The sequence below is a fragment of the Musca autumnalis genome, unplaced genomic scaffold (genome assembly GCF_047663935.1).
Source record: "Musca autumnalis isolate F117 unplaced genomic scaffold, ASM4766393v1 scaffold_4, whole genome shotgun sequence".
Classification (NCBI taxonomy): domain Eukaryota; kingdom Metazoa; phylum Arthropoda; class Insecta; order Diptera; family Muscidae; genus Musca; species Musca autumnalis.
The window spans coordinates 90893189-90914756 of record NW_027411977.1 but is presented as its reverse complement, the minus strand read 5'-3'; the positions used below and the strand labels follow the sequence as shown (position 1 = coordinate 90914756).

The window sequence follows — 21568 nt, the reverse complement described above, 5'->3', positions numbered from 1 at the left end:
TTTTTACTTGCCTTTTTTATTTTTAATAAAATAGACTATTTTTGCTTCCTTTGGTACCTTTAATGGCGGACAAATTGTTCTGTTTTACTTTTTACAATTTTCTAGCAAAAGTGAATAAAAACTCCTTACTCTCTGAGAATTTGTTTCCTGGACAATTCTTGCTGGGAAAGTAACCAGACAGACAGACCTAATATCTATGCATATTTCAATGTTTCACTCAGCGGTAATTGTCGTTGCATCTCACAATTCCAAAAACCATAAAGCGGGTAAACGTCGCGCAATGTGCATACAATTTTAATGCACATCCGGTTTCATTAGTGCCCATCAAAAATACGTCAATATACACCTATTTCAAATAGCTTCTTCAAGAACCGCGAATGTACCTCCACATTCTATTTTGCATAAAAGATCCATATTACTCGCATATCTCTGTAATTTTTTACACGCGTTTTCGCAAATATTATAATCGGTTTTAGTGGATGGATTCGATAGCGGAAGGACTCATTAGATCCGTCGCGTAAAAAAAAAACTAAATTCACGCGGGGTTCAAAGGAAATTGATTGACACTTGTAAGAAAATTCACGCACCAAATTTTGGCTTTTAGACTCCAATTACTGCGATACTGTAAGGAGCACGCTCATGAGATATACATTAAACGACGTAAAAAAAGAGAAACAGGGCTATTTGATATCGTCGAAATAGAAGGAGATAATTGCTCCATGATATTGTCTGCTTGTGCCGCTATTTCATCCAATGTACCTTTGTTACCAATGTGGATAATACGCACATTTTCGGGCATCTTCTCCAAAAACAATGACTTTAAAACAGAATCACTTACTTGGCCCAGTCCTTTATTGCGCATAAATTGCAAGTAATGACTTGGTTTCTGATCACCAATTGCATGACCTACCAAGAGCCTGCGGAGCTTTTTTTCGTCAGATTCCGTAAAGGCAGAAATTAACTTATTTTTCAAGGCTTCGTATTTACATCCATTAAAATTTGAAGCCAATATAATATCCGATACGAACTGTGATCGAATTTTGTTTCACCTCGAGTAATTCTATTGACTTTAAAAACAGCTTCCACCTGAATGAACAACAATTTCGGATTTTGTTTCCAAAACGGCGGAATTTTAACGGCCGCTGTTGCTGAAATTTGTTGAGGCAGAATTTGAGCTTGTTCATTGTTATTGACGCCATCACCAACGTTTGCGTTTGCAAGATTTTCTTCGCTGGACATCGTATTCAATGTTCGAGGTCACCAATGTAGAATGCTTCAAACTTTTAAGTTAAAAACGCGATATTTTAATAAAAACGTTTATTAACAAGAATATTTAATAATTAGAAATGTTAAGGCAAATTGTATGATTGAAAGTTTTTAAAAGAATGAAAATTATTATGAAAGCAAAAAATGTGTATACATATTTTTAAAAATGAAAAACGAATATTCAATGGTTGCTTCGCCACACTATAATCCTATATGAGTTTGGAATATTATCTTGTTGCGCGTCCGGATTATTTGAAAATTCAAAAAAAAAACCCGAAATTCCGGCTTCAAAATGTCATGTTGCCCATGGAGTATTCTGTGATTATTTCTTTGGGCATAAGTCCATAAAATGTAAGGTTAAGCTAGAAATCGGAAAGGAACTTACAAAACTTGTTGGCTTCAACCCATTTTGACCCATTTTTCTACATTGATGCCAACACAGCTTCCACGAAAATTAATTTTAATGATCGAGAATATGGGATCCGTCCTAAAACACTTAATTTTAAAGAATTCCAGTCATACTATAAAAATATGTTAACAGTTCGCGAATTCTGAATTGGTGAAACTCGGATTTATCGATTGTAAAACATTTTTGGTTTTTACCATATATTCTTGATTAGGATAATACTCTAAGTCGATATGGCCATGTCCGTCCGTCTGTTATAATCACTCTAGTGTCCACAATAATTGAGCTAGAGCGCTGTATTTTTTCACCCGAGTGTCTTTTCTCCATAGGCAGGACAATATGGGCTATATCGGCACACGTTTTAGCCCCCATATAACGGTACCTCTCGATTTTCGGTATTTTGGGGATGTCACCCATGGAGAGTTTAGCCCATACTTGCTGAGAAAAGTAGGGAGAAGATTAATGCCCCTATAGTTAGAGCATACGGTCTTATCTCCTTTCTTGTGGAGGGGACACAGGATGCTCAGGTTCCAATCGTCGGGTATGCGTTGTTCTCCTTACTTACTAATGGCATTTTTGCAGAACATTTCGAAGCTGAAAAACGTCATCTTGTGGTACTTTTATAGCGGCTCTTAAAATAAAGGACGAAAAGGACATTGAAGGAAGCGAGTTAGAATATCGAAGTGCACTACGAAAATAATCCTCATTCGATTTGACTGTCGACATGTCAGATCAAAACTAAGCTAAAGCAACAGTGAACAAAGATATAACGCTAATTCCTGTTGGCTTACAGGGTCTCTAGCAAAAACTTCATCACGCCATAACGCGGAAGTTCGATTCACGGCGGATCTGTCCTTTTTACCATATATTCTTGATTAGGATAATACTCTAAGTCGATATGGCCATGTCCGTCCGTCTGTTATAATCACTCTAGTGTCCACAATAATTGAGCTAGAGCGCTGTATTTTTTCACCCGAGTGTCTTTTCTCCATAGGCAGGACAATATGGGTTATATCGGCACACGTTTTAGCCCCCATATAACGGTACCTCTCGATTTTCGGTATTTTGGGGATTTCACCCATGGGGAGTTTAGCCCATACTTGCTGAGAAAATTATGCGAAAGTTGTAAAAAACCCCTATGGCACCATGTGTAGTGGCTGATGAACCGATTTGGTCCACAATTTGGCATTTGTAATATTTTGTCGAAACTTAGTTTAAGTTCGAAGATGAGCCATATCGGTCAAACTCCTTCAGGTACCTCCCCCACAAAAGTTCAAAACTTTATGCTAAAATGGTGCGTACGATAACTCTCGAAGGCAGAGTTGGTCCATACTTTGCAAATAGTATCTTTTACATAAAGTTCGTATATAGAGTAATCGGTCCACTACTGAGGGTACCTTCCCCACAAAAGTTCAACATGTTTGTTTAAGTACTGTTTTGGGTCTGTTCGAAGATCCTTTAGAAATGTATACCGATATTACTCCTTGTGGTCTTGTTTACACAGATATTATGATTTTCCCTGCTTCCTAACATAGTGGTCCAAAACCTCTAAGTTATACGGTGACCAACTGAAATGACTGGAGAGCGCGCTATCTATCGAAAAGAAATGACTATGCAGATGCATTCCTTCATGTATCGCCTCCGCAACACTTTTGTGCTTTATCCAAATATATTTTTGCCGGCTATGCAAGTACATACGTTTAAAAATATAAAAAAAAACCCTAATACATAATTATTGTGGAAAAGAATTTGGTTGCTTAGCCGGTATTCAATTCGATATTGTCAATAGATGAAAGATCAAATCCACACAGGCTGAAGCTATATCTTTGATGCTATTTGACCTGATTTATTTATATTTATACCATAAGCGACAATGTGGATACGTTGTTGTGGTAGCATCGAAAATATATCGAGCCCTTCCCGCGAAAAAGATGTAAGCGACATTTTTTTGATTTTCTTTTTTTCACAGAAATTGATAAAGAATATTCCAACACACCATCTCCAAAATTTTTAGAACTCTGCCATGTACCGTTACGAAATTATAGCAAAAGCAATTTTGATGTAAGCGCCCTTGTTGTTTTATTTACATTTTTAGTTGACAGCGAATTGTCGCTTACATCAAAATTTCCCATTAACATACCATGTAGTTATTTGACTATATTAGAAGAAATATGCTTTAATCTTATAATTTTTCGAATAAATACTTGTTATAAAAGAAAGTTACTTCGTTTTTAAATTGTAGATGTGAATTACACTAAAAATGATTTGTTTCAAAAGAAATTTTTTAACGTAACCGCCACTTTTTACGTGCTAGTCTGATTGCGTTACAGCGAAAAAGATGTAAGCGACACAAATTACCGTTATATTGAAGATATTCCACAACTTATTTATTGGTTTAGTAAGTAGGATATAGTAACGGAACTATACCAAAATTTAATTAAAAATCTTGCTTAGATCAAAAGTTATTCAATAAAAACCGTCTCCTGTAAAATTTGCTTTTTGTCGCTTACACCTTTTTCGCGGGAAGGGCTCGATATGTGTATGTTCGTTCGTATATATTTTTCTGTTATCTGATACTGGTTCCTCTGTGGCTGCGTCCATAAAAAATAAGGAGAAATATGAGTGGGGTTAGCTGGTCAGTTAAACAAACATAGCGTGTAGTACTTCCCAATTTTTTTACAGATCAGCGTAAGCGTGTAACATGTGGGTGTTTGTGTAAATTGTGTCAGTTATTTTAACATCTGTATCTCGTATAATTTTTCCTGCAACATGTTGCCGAGAGGTTGTCTCCTTGTCTGAAACCTCTTTTGATACTAAACTCTTCGGAGAGGTTCTTTCCTAATTTAATGGAGGACCAGGTATCAGTTAAAGTCATCTTGCAAAGCCGAATGAACTTTGCGAGGATACCAAATTCAGACATGGCTTGGTATATTATTGAATGTAGGGGGCTGTCAAAGGCTGCTTTATAATAGACAATAAGGTGCATCTCTTGGGTCTTCTCCAGGATTTGACTAAGGGTAAATATCTTTGTCGACTTGCCAGGTCTAAAGCCGCATTGGTATAGCCAAATTATTTCATTTACTATAGGCTTTAGTCGTTCACGCAATATTTCTGACACTATCTTGTAAGCAATAGGAAGAAGATTAATGCCCCTATAGTTAGAGCATAATGTCTTATCTCCTTTCTTGTGGAGGGGACACAGGATGCTCAGGTTCCAATCGTCGGGTATGTGTTATTCTCCTTCTAGTTGGTGCTAACTAGCTGATGCATACATCTTATCAACGTGTCTCCTCCGGGTTTGAACAGATCAGCTGGTAAGTCATCGGTTTCTGCTGTCTCTCTTCTTTAGCCGGTTTATTGCTGTCTTTACCTCATCTTGATACATTCAATACCATCTTCTGGGATTGGATCTGTGGTATCTTCGTTGTCTTCACTGGTATTGGATACCAACAATTTGGAAAAATGTGGGGTAGTGGTGGTTTGATCCTTTCCTTTCTGGTTTTTCTTTTTCTTTGTTTTTTTATAGTAGGATGCTTTTTTCTAAGGTCTAACGTATTATACCCTGCATAATATGGTGGAGAATGAATGATGATGCTCCCAATAACAAGATGTGTTATGAACACGAGCCTGCTAACGTAGAAGAGAATGCCCATCCCGTTATTGGTTTGTTATTTAAGATTGACCAAGTTTTGGAAATCCTTCCTAAGTTAGCCTAAGGACAATAGTTCTGTTTCGAGCCACCTAAGAAAGATATAAATGTTACCGGTCATGGTCAATTGCAATGTTTGTTTGGTTAGTTTATCAAGAAGTTTCCACTTTTAAGCCAGGGACAATGCACAGTGGTCGCTGCCATTGGCCAAAATTAAAAAAAAAACCAGTAAGGAAAGGATCAAAGTCGGGCGAGGCCGACTATATAATACCCTACACCACTGTGAATATGTAAAATATAAATCGGAGCTATATCCAGATCTTAACCGATTTTGATTTAATTTGGCACATTTATTTCCAGACCGAATTCAGTCACACATTCCAAATATCATTGAATTCGGACTTATATATCGTGTTTGGAGCTGAAAATACACGAAATCGGCCGAAAATATATATGGGTGCTATATCCAAATCTGAACCGATTTCGATATAATTTGGCACATTTATTTCTAGACTGAATTCGGTCACACATTCCAAATTTCATCGAAATCGGAAATATATAGCGTGTTTGGTACAGAAAATACGTGAAATCGGCCGAAAATATATATGGGAGCTATATCCAAATCGGAACCGATTTCGATATAATTTGGCACACTTATTTCTAGACCGAATTCAGTCAAACATTCCAAATTTCATCAAAATCGGACGTATATAGCGTGTTTGGTGCAGCAAATACGTGAAATTGGGCGTACATATATATGGGAGATATATCCAAATCTGAACCGATTTCGATATAATTTGGCTCAATTTAAGTGGCGAAATTTCGTGGCCACTGGGAACCACATATGTAAAATTTCAGCTAGTTCAAGCAAAAAATGTGGCTAAGATCCCTAAAATACCTTAAATCGGGAGGTATCGTTATATGGGGACTATACCGAACCGTGGACCTATCTTGACAATTTTTAGTGGAGCAATTTCGCGGCCATTGAGAACCTCAAATGTAAAATTTCAGCTGGTTTGGGCAACAAATGCGGCTAAGATCCTTAAATACCTTAAATCGGGAGGTACCGTTATATGGGGGCTATACCAAAACTTGGACCGATATAGCCCATCTTCGAACTTGATCTTCCGACGGCTAAAAAAATGGTATTCCCCAATTTTCAGCGAAATCGGGCAACATATGCGACCTGTATGTTGCGAACGGACGGACGGACGGACGGACATGCATAAATCGACTCAGAAAGTGATTCTATGTATATCCCTAGAAGGAACTATGGGTCTATCTCGCTTCCTTTTGTATGTTACATACAAATGCACTAACACATAATACCCCTTACGACATAGTGGTGTAGGGTATAATAATAAAGTACAATTTTTGGTACCAAATATGTTCATATCTACTCCTAACATGTTAAATTTTTATAAAATAAATTTAATAAAGGATTACTTCTTGCTGTACTCATTGAGAATAGCATCCAAAAAGAGAAAATTTAACAGGTTGGATTTCGAGCTGAATTCAGTGCAAAAGTTAGGTGAAAGTAAAATATTAATGTCGAACTAAATGAACTCTATGTTGACCAAACTTAATTCAAAAATTGAAAAAGAATGTATTAACTTAATTTTCATGCAGTTTTGTGGACTTTTGTAATGTCATTTCTTCAGTATAATTAAATCTCACGTAAAGTTTTAGTTATGTTCCCCCTCTATTTTCTATTTTCAAAATATGAGCTGCATCTTTCCCATTTTTGGAACATGTTCCCAAAATACTAAGGATACCCTTCAGGGTGTTTTTGTCATTTTTTTAAAAATGGGCAGGTGATATATTTCAGTTTTTTAAATATATAGAAGAGACATTGTGCGGTTCAGTTATATGAAGGATACTTCAAAATGTGGTCCTCAATGTAAAATTTGAAAAATTTAGCCATTTTGAGTGATTATTACGGCTGGAACCCTAAAAATACCGAATACCGATTTATAGGGACAACATCAAAGGGTGGACCTACATTAATTGACAATTTTCTGGGGGAAGCCTAGCTCCAGGAAAGATTAAGTCGCATTTCGGCCATTTCGAATTGATTATTTATATAATACCTTCAAAATTGCGAAAATTGGACTTTACCATTATATGGGGGACCCTATAAAAACTTGGACCCAATTCAAAAATATTTTGCAAGAAGGTTTTCTAACCCTAGGGAATTCCGATAGCCAAATTTTAGACAAATTCATTGAAAGATGTAGTCAAGACCCCCAAAATGCCAGAAATCATGGGGTATCGTTCTTTGGAGGCTATACCTAAAGTTGGACCTATGTTGAATATATTTTTTTTCATTTTCATGCTTTTTTCATTTGTGTTGCTAAACTAACATTTACTGAAAATTCCGTATTGATATCTGCACAGGAAGTATTTTTGGCCGCTCTTCCCATACTAGTTCGACCACAGTGCAAAGTCTGTGCGACTAAAAGCAAAAGATTTAATCATCATCTGTGCATCAAAACCGCCAAAGCCGTATTGTCTTCGTTTATCTGGCCCAGACCGAAATGACCATGAATGACAACGCTGTAGCATTTTTTCGAGTTTTTCTCATTTTGCCGGTATTTGTGAGGTGTGTAAACTCGATGTTCATTAATTTTTAACTGCAACAACCATAACAAATAAAAAACATCGAAGCCAAAAGACAATTGCCACAATTTTTTCATACGAATGGCGGTGTAAAATTAAATATCCAACAAAACATTCTGTTGTTGGGTATTTTTTCGTCGTCTTTTTAGCTTGAAGCGTATTATTCATCGACTCAATGAACTTGGCAGTAATTTTGTTGCCTTTAACAATAAACAGCAATAATAACAACAACATTATAATGACTGTGAAAATGTCAGAAAGAACAATTATTTCATCACACATCGTTCAACCAACCGGCTGGCTCTGGTCTCTGTTGGTCGGTCGTCCGGCGGTCATCGAACGACCGCATGAGCAATTCCACAAAGCAATTCTTTTTGGCCAATATTAAACGGTTTAAACGAATTTTATTCTTTAAGCATTTTTCAGAGCTCTAGCTCCAAATCCTCCGGAGAGTGCAAATTTCTCGATAAGAAGAGTGCATAATCCTGTGGAATGTGGCCGACAAAAAACTGTTCCGTAAGTCTATTCTTCGTTGACCCTGTGGTCCCATCATTTCCAAACCTTTTGCTACCTCGTTCCCCTTCCCAACACCCAAATTGTATGCATAAAAGTTCAAATAACATCGACTTTTCGCCAAAATGAAATGGAATATCCCATCCATTAGTCACAAAAAACAATCGATTGCCAATCTCTATATGTGGGAGTTCTACGTGGCAAATATGTGTTTGTTGTTTTTTTTTTTCTCGACAATTGATATACGGCTGCCAATGTGATTTCATGAATTACCTTATATGCTGGGGGTATTTTTTGACTTGTACGCCAAATGTATGACTATTTCAAGATCATTTGAACTTCTGGTGGTTTGGTGTGCCCCAAATACTATTTTCGTTTTGGAAAAATCAACACCACATGTTGGCGGTGGCATATAAAAATAGATTTTCATCTGTAGAAAAAACATACAGAATTTATTGAATGTCATATGTACGAATTGAAGTTCTTTAACAATCAATAATTGATAGGAAATTCCCAACAATCCCGTATTGTCTAGTGGTTAGGATATCCGGCTCTCACCCGGAAGGCCCGGGTTCGATTCCCGGTACGGGAAATATGTGTTTTTTTATAACAAATACCAGAAATATTAAAAGGAAAATTTAAATTGTAATTAAAGGGAAACAGTAATGTAAGATGGACAGGGTGGTCCCAATGCAGAAACCTGGCAACGATGCTAGCAAAGGTGAATCATACAGGCCGATTTCACTTCTATCGCCAGTAGCAAAGATACTCGAGGCGTTACTCCTCCCCAGCATCAGAGCGTGTTATTCAGTTGCGGATCATCAACACGGGTTCCGGAAGCAACACAGGCAACAATTTGCTTCGAAGTGCTTCTTACATGAACAACTTTCGTTGGATTTGGCTCGATTTGGCCGTTTTGTTTCGGGCTCCTAAGCATAGATCCAAGACGACATTACAAATTGACAATTTCTTCGCACCAATCCACAAGAGCCTTTTTCTTGAGCGAGTGTCCAATTTTGCCGGATCTAACGAAAAAAATCCATTTTTGCAGTCATGTGTTCATGCAATATCAAAAGTTAGTTGGTGGAAGAAATGCCCAAGGATGCCTCTATTTCACGGTATATATCATGGCAATCTGGTATTATCTGTTCACGTACGGCTTAATTTTTTTCTGGCACAACGGCCATTTTTGCACGACCCTCGCGACCTTCCTTTTTTAGCGAGTTTCGGCCACGATTGAATTCATCAAACCAGTTTTTCATAGTGCATTGGGATGGGTCTTTATCTACATAGAAAGATTTAATTTGATCGATGCACTCTTTCCGTGATTATCCATGCCGAAGTTGTGAAAAAAATATAGTTTTCGTGCAGCCCTCGTACTACCTTAAATACATTTTAGAATTCAAAGTTATCTTATCCCGTATTGTCTAGTGGTTAGGATATCCGGCTCTCACCCGGAAGGCCCGGGTTCGATTCCCGGTACGGGAAAGTTTTTGTAAAATTTAAAAAAAAAATTAAGAAATTTACAAAAAATAGAGGATGTTCATTCCACATGAAAGATCCGAAATGTACAAAAATTGATACAATACGTCCTTAAAGAAATAAATAACATGTTGATTTTCTGAAAAAATGTTCTGAAAAAATTTACTGTAGTTTGTATATATCTTCTATACTTATAAAAGAGTTGAGTAATGATGACTCACTGACTGACTGACTGATTCATAATCAACGCCCAGGCTAAACGGCTGGAGCTAGAATCTTGAAATTTTGAGGGAGTGTCACTCTTGGTCCCAACGTGTCAGATAAGGCTGGATATTTGGAAATTCCAACTAGAACGGTACGAAAAGTACTAAAAGGTACTAAATATGGTACCCTTAGTATTAGGCAAACGCGAAGAGCTGAAATTTGGAATGAGGTTCACTGATGGAGAGTTAGAAAGGTGTACCAAAGGGTTTTTGGAAATTCGAACTATAAGTGTACGAAAAGTACTAAAAGTTACTAAATTTAGTACGATTTGGTATTACGTGAACGGATAGAGCTAAAATCTTAAAATTCGGAATGAAAATCAAGGTTTAGAAGATGAATTCATATAAGGAGGTGGTTTAAATGGTACTAAATTTGGTACAATTTGAATTTGGGCGAAACGATTCTGAAATTTGGAATTACTATTACTGTTGGAGTGTAGGTTTGAGATATGGAGGTAGTTTTCGAATTTCGTACATATGGGTACAAAAGGTACTAAATAGTACCAAACAAGGTACAATTTGGATTTGGGGGAACGGATGAAGCTGAAATCCTGAAATTTAGAATTAGGATAACTGTCGGAGTGCAGGATAGAGGTATTTTGGAAATTCGTACTTTTGGGTACGAAAAGTACTAAATGGTACCAAATTAGGTACAATATGAATTTAAGTGATCGGATAGAGCTGGAATAGTGAAATTTGGAATTAAGATTACTGTTGGAGTGTGGGATTGGGATACTTTTGGAAATTCGTACTTATGGCAACGAAAGGTACTAAATTCGTACTTGTGGGTACAAAAAGTACTAAGTGGTACTAAATTTTGTATAATTTGGATTTGGGTGAACGGATATAACAGGAATTCTGAAATTCGGAATTAAGATTACTGTTGGAGTGTAGGTAGTTTTGGAAATTTTTGGTTATGGGTACGAAAAGTACTAAATGGTACCAAATCTTGTACAATTTGGATTTGAGTGATCGGATAGAGCAGCAATATTGAAATTTGAAATTATGATTACTATTGGAGTGTGGGATTGGGATACGTTTGAAAATTCGTAATTATGGCTACGAAAAGTACTAAATGGTACCAAATTTGGTACAATTTGTATTTGGGTGATCGGGTACATTTGGAATCCTGAAATTCGAAATTAAGATTACTGTTGGAGTGTTGGATAGAGGTAGGTTTGGAAATTCGGACCTATGGGAACACCAAGTACTAAATGGTACTAAATTTGGTACAATTTGGATTACGGTGATCGGATGTAGCTGTAATCCTGAAATTTGTAATTAAGATTACTGTTGGCGTGTAGGGTTGAGGTAGTTGTGGAAATTCGTACTCATGGGTACGAATAGTAGTAAATAGTACCAAATTTGGTACAATTTGGATTTGGGTGAACGGATATAGCAGGAATTTTGAAATTTGGAATTAAGATTACTGTTGGAGTGTTTGATAGAGGTAGGTTTAGAAATTCGTACTTTGGATACGAATAGTACTAAATGGTACCAAATTTGGATTTGAGTGTTCAGATATATCTGGAATCCTGAAATTCGGAATTAAGCTTATTGTTTGAACTTAGCACTGAGGTAGTTTTGAAAATTTGTAATTATGGGTACGAAAAGTACTAAATTTGGTACAATTTGGATTTCGGTGATCTGATGCAGCTGCAATCCTCAAATTTGGAATTAAAATACCTGTGGAAGTGTAGGATTGAGGTAGTTTTGGAAATTTTGGTTATGGGTGCGAAAAGTACTAAATGGTACCAAATTTGGTACAATTTGGATTTGAGCGAACGGCTAGAGCTGTAATCTTGAAATTTGGAATTGAGATTACTGTTGGAGTTTGTTTTGGAAATTCGTACTTATGTTTACAAAAAGTACTCAATTTGGTACAATTAGGATTTGGTAGTCTTAGGGATGCGAAGATGGTTCAATGCATGGTACAATTTTGTATTGGACTAACGAATAGACCTGGATTCGTGAGATTTTGAATTAAGATTACTGTTGTTATTTGGTAATATCGTCAGATTTAGGAAATATGTACCATAAATATACGAATTGTACTATATGGTACAGGATTTGGTACAATTTGTTATTGTGTAAAGAGAATTTTGAAATATTAGGAGAAGGTTCGTATTTATATGTAAAGTACTAAATAGTACTATAAATGGTTTTGGGGGAACAGATAGAGCTGGAAATGAGGATCGCGGTTGGTGGGTTAAGCCGTCTTGGCGCTGAGCACTCCAATTAAAATATCCCAACAATTATGGCTGGCTCTTGATGTGTAGGCGTGAGGAAAATAGGACTTACGTATTTACATGAAAATAAATATCAATTAAAATAGGTATTAGTAAAAAAAAATTATGTTCACCGTTCTATATTATATATTTTTTATTTGTTTTGTATATCCTTTCCGCATACGAAGTAGCGGGTACTTTGCTAGTTTATCTATATTTAATCATTTATGCAATTTTACACATAAAAATGTCCACTTCAAGTTGATACCAACATAGACCAAGTCTTTATCCCGTATTGTCTAGTGGTTAGGATATCCGGCTCTCACCCGGAAGGCCCGGGTTCGATTCCCGGTACGGGAAAGTTTTTGTAGAAATGTTCTAAATTTTAAAGAATCTTAAACAATCAATGATATTTATGGGATGATGATGGAAATCTAAGAAATAATTCATAAACATGATGCTCCGATTCATACCCTGCAAACATTTCTCAAAATTGTGGAAGACTGTTTGCTCAGATTAATCTACTGTGATTCGCAGCGGCGATCATTTGACAAAGGGCAACTGATGATTGTTACTGAAATTTTTTATTTGATTGTATATAATTCTCATATACATTTTCTACAGAACTTTGATAAAAATGTCACGTATAATATTATTAGAATCGAAAAAAACAACATATCGCTCATTTACTCAAAGGGTGACACATTTCAAAAAATAAAGTTTTGAGAAAACTTGAAAAGATTAATACACAAAAAATAAAATTAACTACTTTGGAGTATTTTTTTTAAAGAGCTAGCTAGATATCAGTTCCTAAATTTCTGCGCAAGATCAAGCATGATTTTGAAGTGTTTTAGTACTTTATAGACTGAAAAAAACTTTGGTGATGATTTATGCTAAGCACCTAGATATAAGCTGTAACTCGTTGAGTTTTAGAGATATCCGCATGAGAAATTATTTGCTAACTCCAACAACCTATTTTTTGAGTTATGCCACTCTTTGAGTAAATGAGCGATATGTCCAGGTTTTGCCAAGTTTAACTAGAAAGACAACAAAGTAAATGGAGAAACAACACCACAACATAAGGAATAATTAAAAATCATAAAAAGCAAAAAAGAAAACAAAAGGGTTAAAACTCTACGACAACAAATGAAACAAAAAAAAACACAATAAATTATGGTAAATCCTTAAATATGTATGTAGAATAACATTTCTAGGTTCTGAATACAACATTTGCAAATTTTAACACTTTATATAGAATTTCAACTTTTCACTTCAAGTTGATACCAACAAACATCAAGTTTTTATCCCGTATTGTCTAGTGGTTAGGATATCCGGCTCTCACCCGGAAGGCCCGGGTTCGATTCCCGGTACGGGAAAATTTTTGTAGTTTGTCATAAAATTGCAAGTACATTTAAAAACTGTGCGTGTGTTCTCTTCCCATATACCCAAGATATTGTAAATTGTAAACAATCTTCTAAAACTATCCAAATTTAAGATTTTGGGACAAAGAAACTACTTAACTATACAGCACTAACCGTGAAACGTTGGCATGTTGATTTAAAGTGTTTGAAATTCCGCTGAATTTTTAGTTCAAAAATATACTCGTATAATGAAAACTGAGTTGAGGGCATTAAGCGACCTCAAAATATTTTTTAATTCTTTGTCGTTTAATGTGAAATTAACTTTTATGTATTGATATTGTGATTATATAATTAAAATCCCGTATTGTCTAGTGGTTAGGATATCCGGCTCTCACCCGGAAGGCCCGGGTTCGATTCCCGGTACGGGAAAATGATTTTTTTGCAAAATATTTTTGATTTTTTTTTAAATTTCGCAGTACTGAATACTGATGCATCTACCTGGTTAATATGCCTTGGATATTGGTATACTAACATCTCTCCTACCCACGACCTAAATTTATACGTTGTTTTCCAACAAAGATATTCGTAAGCTGATTTTTGTGCTTAAAAAGACGAAGTTGGCTTTTGTTTATGGGCGAGACCGAAAGCCAAAAGAAATAGGTATTACAAAAACATTTAAAACGTTAAAGAATTTTAATTTGTCTGGAAATATCACTTTCACTTGATTTCACGAAATCGAAATTTGACCTTTTAATTGAAAGTAAAACTAGAAAAGTTAAAAAGTAAATTTTTGTTTCCAGTACAGTTCTACAATAGGACTGAAATTATAACGAATATTAATAAAATTAGGCGCCTATTTATAGTATCCCGTATTGTCTAGTGGTTAGGATATCCGGCTCTCACCCGGAAGGCCCGGGTTCGATTCCCGGTACGGGAAAGTTTTTGTAAAATGTTTAAAAAAATTAAGACATTTACAAAAAAAGTTGAGGATGCTCATTCCACATGATGCTCCGAAGTTTACATAAATGGATACAATACGTCCTTAAAGAAGTAAATGGCATGACGATTTTCTGAACAAATTTACTGTAGTTTGTATATATTTATATATGTATATATATTTAGTCATGATGCATATATGCAATTTTACATTTAAAAGTGTCCACTTCAAGTTGATACCAACATAGACCAAGTCTTTATCCCGTATTGTCTAGTGGTTAGGATATCCGGCTCTCACCCGGAAGGCCCGGGTTCGATTCCCGGTACGGGAAAGTTTTTGTAAAATTCTATGTAAAATAATTTCAAGGAAATTATATTTCTCACTCCCGATTTTCTGCAAGATTTCTTTAAAAACGCTGTGCATATTAACCTGAGCCTCTTCCAGAAAATTTGCTGATAATACGCACATGAACATTTTGATTCGTTTTTTTACGGTTATAAGGACTACAACTCTAAAGGAGTATGAGAAATGTAGTACAAAAGGTTCTCACAAAAATGATCTAAAATTGTTACAAAAGCAAGTAAAAAAAGTATCAGTCGGCTTTGCCGACAGAGATGTACCCTCAACCTATGTGAATTGAAAGTTTCATCTACGGACAGATCGAAAGTATTTAGGGTCTTTTCAGAATTTTGTGGCCCTTTTTGAATTTACAGACAAAAATGTGGATTAGGATTAAATTTCAAAGTGTTGCGGAGGAAGTACTTGGAGGAATGGACCGACATAGTCCATTATTTTGGGAGTCATACCTTTTCGATAGATATCGCACCCGCTAGTCATTTCAGTGAGTCATCGTATAACATTTTGACCAGCATGCCAGGAAGCATGGACTTGTCCACGGAAAACATAATACATATCGTTGTAAACAGGACCACAACGAATAGCATCGGTATACATTTCTTCGAACAGACCCTAAACTGCACTTAGAAACAATTGTTGAACTTTTGCAGGGGAGGTACCTTAAGGAGAGGACCAATATGGGCCATTTTAGAAGTTGAACTAAATTTGGACAAAATATTAGAAGATCCAAAGTTTGGACCAAATTGGTTACCCCGTTCAAGAAAGTGTATCGTGCATACCATTTTAGTGAATTTTTTTTAAATTTTGGGGAGAAGTACTGGAAGTTGTGGACCGGTATTGTCAATCATCGAACTGTAACTAAGTTTGGACATAATACGACGAAGGCCAAATTTCAGACCAAATCGGTTGACCAGTTCAAGTGCTATAATGCGCTCCAGCCACTACACATGGTGCAATAAAGATTTTTACAACTTTCGGGTTATTTTCGCTGGAAGTATTTACTTGCCCATGAACAAGTACGAAAGTATCAGTCAGCTGAGCCGACAGAGATATACCCTCAGCCTGTGCAAATTGAAACACTTTTTTCACAAAAAACTTATGTATTTAGGGGGTTTCAAAATTTTGGTCGTATGAACCGACAAAAATGTTGAATAGGATTAAAGTTCAAAAATTTTGCGGAAAAGGAACTTAAAGGAATGGACCGACATAGACCATGGGAGTACCATAGGGAGTTTTTACACCCTACGGGCTGTTTTCTCAAGAAGTATGGACTTGCCCCTGAAACAACTTTTTCCATCGTGATTGAGGCAGCGAATGTAAGTTGCTTCAACAAACTTATCCAAAATCTTATGTGGGAGGTACGGGATGGACTGGACAAATATAGTCCATATTCGAACCTGATCTATATCTGGTAGACATTATGAGAATGTGTAAAGTATGGACCAAATCGGTCACTCCCATCAAGAGTTATCGTGCGCACAATTTTTCCGAATATTTTTGAACTTTTGTGGGGTAGGTACCTGAAGCAGTGGACCGATATGGCTTATCTACGAACTTAAACTAAGTTTGGAAACAATGTTACGAAGGCCAAATTTTGGCCGGAATCGGCATTCCCGTTCGAGAATTATCTTGCGCTTCCATCCATAAACATTGTGTCATAGGGTTTGTTTTTCAACTTTCAGGCAATTTTTCAGGAAGTATGGACTTGCCCCTGAGGAAACTTGTACCTTCGTATAGGGGACAGTGAATACAAGATGTTACAACAAAAACCATGTCGATTCGAGAGTAGGTCCTAAACTGAACTTTTCCGAAATTTTGTGTGGAAGGTACTCGAAGGAGTTTACCGATTGAGTCCATATTGGAACCTCATCTAAGTCCGGTAGAAATTTAATAATGTGGAAAGTATGGACCAAATCGGTTACTCCCTTCAAGAGTTATCGTACGCACAAATTTTCCGAACATTTTTGAACTTTTGTGGGGGAGGTACCGGAAGGAGTGGACCGATATAATCCATCTTTGAACTTGAACTAAGTTTGGACAAAATATTACGACAGCCAAATTTTGGACCGAGTCGGTAGATCCGTTCGAGAGTTATCTTGCGCTCCAACCACTACACACGGTGTCCTAGGGTTTTTTGTAACTTTCAGGCTTTTTTCTCAGGAAGTATGGATTTGCCCCTAATGAAACATACAGCGTCGCATAGAGGACAGCGAATACAACTTGCGTAAACAAAAATCAAACGATTCGAGACCAGGTCCTAAACTGAACTTTTCCGAAAATTTGTGTGGGAGGTACCCAAAGGAGTGGACCGATTGAGTCCATATTGTGGATCGATTGAGTCCATGGTAGAAATTAAACGATGTGCAAAGTATGGACCAAATCGGTTATTCCCTGCAAGAGTTATCGTGCGCACAAGTTTTGCGACAATTTTTGAACATTTGTGGGGGGGTACCTGAAGGAGTGGACCTATATGGCCCATCTTCGAACTTAAATCGAATATGTACAAAATATTTCGATACCCAAAATTTGAACCGAACCGATTGATCCGTTCGAGAGTTATCGTGCGCACTAGCCAGCCAGACAGACCGACAGACAGACAGACCGACAGACAGACAGGCAGACAGACGGACGGACATTGCTAGATCTACTCAAAATTGTCTGAAACGGATATCATACAAACATACTTGGGGTCTAAAACCATTATTTCGATGAGGCACATTTTTGGTCGTATCAAAGTGTAAATACCCTCTTTAGCCTAAAGGCTGAGGGTATAAAAATCTTGTACCATCGTAAAGGGATTCAGTGAATGCAAGTTGCTTCAACAGAAATCAAAGTGATTCGAAATCAGGTCTTAAAGTGAACTTATCCGAAATTTTGTGTGGGTGGTACCGGAATTAGTGGACAAATACAGTCCATATTGGAACCTGATCTATACCTGGTAGGTATATTAGGATGTGTAAAGTATGGACCAAATCGGTCAATCCCCTCAAGAGTTATCGTGCTCACACTTTTTCCGAACAGTTTTGAACATTGGTGTGGGAGGTATCTGAAGGAGTGGACCGATATGGCTTATCATCGAACTTAAACTAAGTTTGGTAAAATATTACGAAGGCCAAATGTTGGACCGAATCAGCAGATCTGTTCGAGAGTTATCTTGCGTCCCAACAACTACACACGGTGTCATAGGGGTTTTTTTGTAACTTTCAGTCTATTTTGTCAGGAAGTATGAGTCTGGACGAAATCCGGTCCAAACATACTTGGGATCTAAAACCATTATTTCGATTAGGCACATTTTGCCCGTATGAAAGTGTATATAGCTACCTTCGTTAGCATTAATGCTGAGGGTATAATTATTGTCATTCGAGAAAACCAGAAGATCACAAACTTTTAATATTGGCTTAATGATAAAAACGCTAATATTCATCATGAAAATAGTTTTATTGTTCTCCAAGGTATTTTCCAGCATGATTTATATACTTTTTCATGCGATCGAACTAATTGTTGAAGCACTTTTTACCGATTGACACACCTTCAAAATATGACTTTTGAGCGCTTCAACAGCATCTTCTGTCGAATGAAATCATTGGCCACGCCTTTTTTCTTGATGTGCGGGAATCAAATGAAGTAATTGTGTTCCAAATCAGGGCTGTACGGCGGATGACCCATCAAGTCCACGTGTTGCCGGTTAAAAAGGCGCTTGTTTGAATCGATGTATGAGAGCTCGCATTGTCATGGTGTGCAATGATTCGTCTTCTCTTGTTCGTCTTCGAATTTCTTAAGAGAGTTCAGGCAACTAAATTGAAGAAACAGACGACCACTTCTTTCATGAACAACTTTCGTTGGATTTGGCTCGCTTTCGAAAACCTAAATGCTCGATTCCTGTTTTGTTTCGGACTCCTAAGCATACATCCAAGATTTGTCCTATAAACGTCGTTTGAAGCACCGCGATCGCATTTATTCACAATTTCATTGCACCAATCCACAAAAGCCTTTTTTGAGCGATTGTCCAATTTTGTTGGATCTAACGAGAAAAATCCATTTTTGCGGCCTGGTGCTCAATATCAAATGCTACTTGGTGGAAGAAATGCCCAAGGATGCATCTACCTCACGGTATAGGTATGACATGGTCGTCTTGCATTATCCTACAATAGAACTACAATACTATGTACATAGTTTTAATTGGCTAAAACTAACAAATAATTAAATACTACTTTTATTCTAATTAATAATTAGTAATTATATATTAATAATACCAAAAAACACTTACTACACATATATAACATATTATTGGATAAAAACCTGAAACGAAATAAAGAATTAAAATTGCATTAGCCATATATAGCCATAAAAACACTTTAAATGTTATCAGTTAACATACATATGTATTTATTTTTAAAAAAAAATTAAAATGTGCCTATCTATCAATAGCTTCATATGATAATCCACATGAACATTTATTGCCCACATAAATACCAATTTTGGTGGGCAAAAAACATTAACTTGCCAAAACGTTTTGAAGTAAAACCATTTATTTCGCTGCATCAGTAATTGAGACAACGTCATAAACAGCATTTGGATGTGATTAGTTGACTTTTAATTTGTTAAGTGAATACAAGTACATACATATCGCTCATTAACTTAAAGAGTGGCATAACTCAAAAAATGCGTTTTCTGAGTTAGCAATTTCTATTTTTTCTACGATTTCTACTTTATCTTGTGTCAAATTTTCATGCTGATATCTCTAAAACTCGACGAGTTACAGCTCATTTACTACGAGTTGCCAATAACACTGTGCATCATTTTTAAGGTGATCTTGTGCAAACAATTCGAACTGAGGATTTTTTGAAAGTACAGACCCAAACGACAAGAAACCCTAGTTGGATTTTGTTGTGTCAGATCCAGCGCTCAGATTTTATGGCCCCATCTAAACATGGTTAAATATTGAGTTTTTAAAGAAATTCGGGGCTATATCTCTGATATGAATGCGAATCTTCTTCTGACCTCTGAAGCATATTTGTAGATAAGGAAAAGAATAAAATACTTGGAGAAATAATGAACTCGAAAAGCTACATTTATTGCCTTAAATCTCAAAATATATGCAAAAATTCCACAATTTTTATACATTTCGCACCGTATCTCCAAAACCGTTCATTTTTTCTGAATATTTTCTTTTGGAAAAATATTCGCTGGAATGTAATACACAAAACATGTAATTGTTGTAAAATGCCACTATCACATTGTTTTCAGTATATTTTCCAACGACTATTTAATAAATATGTCAATAATGTGGTGAAATCCGAGATGCGAGAATAAACTGTTGGTGTGAACTGTGTTTGAAATACGTGTTGTAAAAGATATGATGCAAAATACCGCTGAAACAACATGAAGTAAGCATTTTAGAGTTTCAGAATATTCTAAAGAATTGTTGAGAACTTTATTTGGAAGATTTTTCGAAAAGATTACTTGGTTCAACTCTCAATAGTTTAGTCGATACTGACCAGAATTTCAGCAATTATGTAAAATTTTCTATACTTTATAGATTTTGATGTCCTATATGAAGTTTTTCTTATGTGGTTTTTTTAAAGATAAGTTCTACTAGTTTAGGGTTACAATATTGCTCAAGACAGCAAGGCCAAAATCCTACTCGTTTCTGAAATAAAATCCTGATAAATGCAAAAAAGTGTACATTTAGCCCGTTTAGATGAGGCCATAAAATCCGAACTGGATCTGACAGGACAAAACCCTACTAGGGTTTTTGTAGTCTAAATATGTACTTTCAAAAAATGCATACTAGGAGTTGTTTGCATTTTCAATGATGCATAGTGTAATTCAACACACAAGTTTTTCGAGGTTATGATGCACTAAAACACTTCAAATCATGATTGATCTTGTACAGAAATTTATCACTGATAGCTAGCTGTCTGCAAAATATGGTTGAAGCAGTGATTTTAGTTTTTGTGTAATAATCTTTTTAAGTTGTGAAGCCAAATTTCAATCGTCAATTTAAAACGCGTTTTTCTCGAACCTGGATTTTTTGAGATGTGTCACTCTTTGAGTAAATGAGCGATATGAAGAAAAAATCGTATAATGAAAATGTTTTAACAGAGATGTAAATAAAACAAGTTTCCATATAGGTATATTGCTAAAATATAATTTCGTCTACACATTTGAAATTATACATTGTCTTCAGAAAACGAAGTCAAATTTTTATTTTATAGTTACCAATTTTTTTATTTCAATTTTAATTTCAGACCTGCCAAAATATTTATATGTTAACAAAGGCTTAAAAATTCATCTAAATCGTTGATTATCTCAAAAAATTTCATGGTCTTTTGTCTCTTGTTAAGTTTTCGCAAATTTGTTCATAATACATTTTGTAGGACTATTAACATTCTGCACGTCATGTATGTACAATGTACATTGTACATACTGACTATATTATTTCCATTTTATGGTATATACCATATCTCATCGCAATGAAACAAAT

The 21568-nt window shown here is 36.0% G+C and overlaps 1 protein-coding gene and 7 non-coding genes across 12 annotated transcripts in view; 7 read left to right on the top strand and 1 right to left on the bottom strand.

Moving 5' to 3' along the window:
* Sarm (sterile alpha and armadillo motif) overlaps positions 1–21568 on the bottom strand; it is a 374264-nt gene that overhangs the window by 254521 nt on the left and 98175 nt on the right. For 3 of the 5 annotated variants that reach the window (XM_073980092.1, XM_073980094.1, XM_073980109.1), the window contains exon 2: positions 19349–19380. The exons of the other annotated variants lie outside the window; for them this stretch is intronic. The gene's annotated coding sequence lies outside the window, so the exon portion shown is untranslated. The remainder of the gene's footprint in view (positions 1–19348; positions 19381–21568) is intronic. 5 annotated transcript variants of the gene reach the window in all.
* Positions 8974–9045, top strand: TRNAE-CUC (transfer RNA glutamic acid (anticodon CUC)). The gene has a single exon. It is a non-coding gene; the product is annotated as a tRNA-Glu (tRNA).
* TRNAE-CUC (transfer RNA glutamic acid (anticodon CUC)) lies at positions 9870–9941 on the top strand. The gene has a single exon. It is a non-coding gene; the product is annotated as a tRNA-Glu (tRNA).
* On the top strand, positions 12715–12786 carry TRNAE-CUC (transfer RNA glutamic acid (anticodon CUC)). The gene has a single exon. It is a non-coding gene; the product is annotated as a tRNA-Glu (tRNA).
* On the top strand, positions 13731–13802 carry TRNAE-CUC (transfer RNA glutamic acid (anticodon CUC)). Its single transcript has one exon. It is a non-coding gene; the product is annotated as a tRNA-Glu (tRNA).
* Positions 14145–14216, top strand: TRNAE-CUC (transfer RNA glutamic acid (anticodon CUC)). Its single transcript has one exon. It is a non-coding gene; the product is annotated as a tRNA-Glu (tRNA).
* On the top strand, positions 14653–14724 carry TRNAE-CUC (transfer RNA glutamic acid (anticodon CUC)). The gene has a single exon. It is a non-coding gene; the product is annotated as a tRNA-Glu (tRNA).
* TRNAE-CUC (transfer RNA glutamic acid (anticodon CUC)) lies at positions 14984–15055 on the top strand. Its single transcript has one exon. It is a non-coding gene; the product is annotated as a tRNA-Glu (tRNA).